This window comes from Tenrec ecaudatus, chromosome 15, assembly GCF_050624435.1.
Source record: "Tenrec ecaudatus isolate mTenEca1 chromosome 15, mTenEca1.hap1, whole genome shotgun sequence".
In the NCBI taxonomy this organism is placed as follows: Eukaryota; Metazoa; Chordata; class Mammalia; order Afrosoricida; family Tenrecidae; genus Tenrec; species Tenrec ecaudatus.
In genome coordinates this window covers 13,620,494-13,624,610 of record NC_134544.1, presented here as the reverse complement: position 1 = coordinate 13,624,610, position 4,117 = coordinate 13,620,494, and positions in this window count along the sequence as shown.

Genomic DNA, 4,117 nt, shown 5'->3' with positions numbered 1-4,117 from the left:
TCTGTAAAGGAATTCTGCTATTTATGACATCTGACTTAAGTGATGTTAAAGGATAACAGAAGAAACAGGATAGGAATAAAAATTAAGCTTGTTCAGGAGTTTCCCCCAACAACATACACAGTAAACATGAGACGTCTTCCCCTAATATTGTACCATGATAATTTTTAATGATTACTTTTCCTTTTTAAAAAAAGCTATCCAGATCAGATAATATTTGTATTAAATACCCGCTGTTGCTAGGTGCCGTCAAGTTAGTTTCGAATCACAGGGAGCCTGTGGGCAACAGAGCAAAACCCTGGCTGGTCCTGCTGCAGCCTCATGAGCATTGCTATATTCGAGCCAGTTGTTCCAGCCACTGTGTCCATTGAGCTGGTGGAGAGTCTTCCTGTTCTTCATTGACTCCCTACTTTCCCAAGCAAGCTGACCTTCTCCAGGGACTGGTATTTCCTGCTCAAGGGGTCAGTACACCAGGTGAAGTCTATTATTGTTGCTTCTAAGGAGCATTCTGGTTGCATTTTCTTCAGTAAATGTTTGTTCATTTGGAAGTTCGTGGCATTTAAATATTCTTCATACACTTCAGGCACATCACTTATATTAAGTAAGTAAACATAGGTTCATGAAATATTACATTATGATTTTATGTTTTATTGACTGTATTTTGTGCTTGGCTTTAGCTATACTTTATTTTTCAAATTGTGTTTCTTTTTATTAGATTTTTTAAAAAATTATGGTGAGAAATTTTCTTTTTTGTTGTTTTGAGGCACATAACCTATTATCTAAAGGACATAATCTTTAAAAAAGTTGTCGGTGTAAGAGATTTCAAAAAAAGCCAAAACCAAACTCACTGTCATTGAGCCATGGCAGATTCACAGTGAACTGACAGGACAGGATAGAATGATCCCCGTACTCACAGTGAGATTGAGGCCATTATAAACCTTTAGATCTTCATGTACATTTGAAGTCTGGGACTTTAAGAATATTCATGAATACGTGTTCATTTGTGGTAACTAAAAAACTAGAAATTAATTATATACTTGTAGATTAAAACATTGGTGCAAGAGACTGTAATATGGTTTAAAGAAATGAAAAATAATCTCTACAGCTAAACTTTTGAAGGATTTTAAAAGGGTTTGTTTGTGGCATGTTGGTTAATGGTGCAGTGACATCGTCTTGTGCAGCTTTAACGTATTTTTCCTTTAGTCCTTTAACTGGGACCCAAATCGTTGGACACATACCGGCAGCCTGTTTAACGTTCACCTACTTTTGTTGCTGCTTTCTTTTTCTTTTTTTAAGTTATTCTGAAAAGTAATCCTGGTGAAAAATTTAACCACAGCTTTAGCAGAATTCTAACTTGTATCCATCTGTCATCTGACGGAGCCTTGGGCTATAAAACAATTCAGTCTGGAAAATAATTACCTGTGTCCCAGTAGGACTTTAGCTCTCTGCCAGATGAAAAGGGAAGAATGTTGCTGTAATTTCTGGAAACGACTGTGCACCTGAAGAGATAAACCTAATAAAAACAATTAGGTGAAGTGGAATGTTTTTTTTTTTTTTGGCATTTATTTTCGAAGTGCATGAGCACGCCTGTACAGGAATGCTTCTGTGCCTACTATTTACTACATTTGTCACACTTTAAATTGTTGTCTGAGAATTTATGATCATCTAGGAATGTCTCCGGGCATGCTCCTCTGTAATCATTATATATTAGTATAGCTTTTCTTTCATAAAAGTTACCCAAACCATAAAAATTATGAACGTGACCGTCAGAAAAAAAAACAAATTCCTATGTAGCTTCTCTTCTTTTCAATAGGATGATTGTTTCATGGAAAGTCATCCTGATGACTACCGGGTGAGAAAATAAAACCTGTGTTGGCTGCTTAGAAAGTGATTTAAGAAGGGTTTTTACAAAAACAGGAAGAATAAAACAGCAAGATCTAACCTTCAGAGGAAACAGTGGTGCTTGGCTAGATAAAAATGGAGCTTACAGTGCATTTTGCGCACTCCAAGAGTTATGAATATAATTTTGATGTACATATTCGGAAAGGACTAGTCTGATTTTGCTTTTGAAGTTACTTTCACAAGAGGGATTCATTTCCTTGACTACTGGGTCTGGTTCACAGCTCTCATTAGGAAATTGCAGAAATTCTTTTGAAGAGAATCTTGCTCTTCCCCCCTCCAAAGTAATAAAATGTGTAAGACGACTTCATTTGCTATGACAGTAAACTCATGCAGCATTTTAGTACATTGAATTGTGTAGTCGTTAATTTTATTATAGTTTTTCTTGTACAAATAATTTTACAAGATGCGGTGGAAGAAACACATAGTTTTCACCTCTACAGTATGCTGTTGAGTCCCAGAAAAAGTCTGGGGACGGTAGCACTCACTGAGTGCAACTGCCCTGAACTCCCAAACTCTTCTGTCCATTTTTGTTCCTTTCTAGAACAGGTTTTCCCTGCTGCCCCAATCATAGATGCCACCTCTCTTGGTCCTAGATCGAGGAAGTCATTGTTAAACCCAATGAAATCCATGTTAATATTTTAAAAGGAGCCCTTACTGAAAGGCGGTTCCAGCGTGGTGTGAATGAGACGGGTACGTGGGCATGAACCGGCAATGTTGGGTGTAATTGCAGAAGAAGGTTTGTAGTGAATGAGATGTGATTAAACTCAAACATGAACACCAGCATCTTTGATGACATTGTGTCCCAGTGATGTTCTTGTGAGGACAGAATTCAAATATGGTGTCTCAGGAACATTCTTTCTGGGAATGTTCAATGTTTAATTTTTCAGGATGGAGCAGGTTGCTTGCTACCTTGTTACAGATCATTCCTTCAATGTCTACCCTGAGGCAGACTTTATACCAGAAGAGTTGTCTCAATTTAGAACACGCACACACACTACTTTTTGATAAAATCGTAATTGAAAAACACTTATTTTGATGTCATGTAATTTCAAAATGCATTCAACATTTGTGACAAGATAGTCAACCCAGTGATAATTTGAAAATATTCGTTTTGAAATGACATATGTCTTCCCTCTTGGGACCTTTTCACCTCTCTACCACACCACCCAAAAGTCCAATATTAGGGTGTGCTCCTTTTGCACGGGGCAGGAAAGAATGACGCCATCATTTCTATTGAGGATCTCTGCACTAGACCCTATACATAGATCATCTGGTCGGATAAGATGAGCATTTAGAAACTCAGAGATGCTAAATGTTGATCCAGGTCACACAATTGTTAACCATTGGTGGTACTGATATCAGTACACTGGTACTAATATTGGATTTCCCTGTTCTTAGTCTAGGACTCTGGGAACCTGCAACACTATCAAGTGGAAAGTCAGGGTTATGTTACAGTGTTTCTAGGGAAACAATCTTGAATATCTATGTGAATTCACTTCCTGTGACAGCACCCAAAACTATGATCTTGGGATCAGTTTAAACATTGCGATGGAAAATCTGAAAACAAAACCAGAGTACTGAAGGATGTCATGAAAGCCACTCTCTGTACGACTGACACAGCATACTTCAGAATCAGATGGTGACCTCATCGCCCTACTTGCTACTACATTTCTGCTACTTTGTATTCGCTTACAAGAGACAGACTTCTGTGCTGGAAAGTCTATGTTCTTTGGTGGCATGGACTATAGTATGGACATTCACTTTTCTAAGCTCAAAAAACGGTCTGAAAAGAAGGGGTGCTCTTATAGCAGGCATAATCATTGAAATCATGGTAGTCCTGAAACAACAACAACAACAACTAGGATTTGAAAAGAGAACCATGAAAATCCTCTGGGGACAGAAACGCCATGCCAAAGAGGAGCGCGAACAGGAGCGCACAGTGCTAACGCGGATCTAAGGACCACGACTACGACCAAACAATGAGTGTATTCTGATGCATTGACAAAGAAGGTCGTTGTAGGTTGCTGGCAATCAGGATCCTGGGCCAATGGAACCCTCACAATAGAGTTTTGTTTGAAGGTATTCTGTGAACAAACCTAAAGTTTCAGAAACCAAGCTTGGAAGGTACAACTAAGGCTTGTGAAAACCACAATCTCATAGACAGGGCACCCAGGGCTAACTGTGTCTCTGTTGTTCTCAGGCTGCCCTCCACATCGCC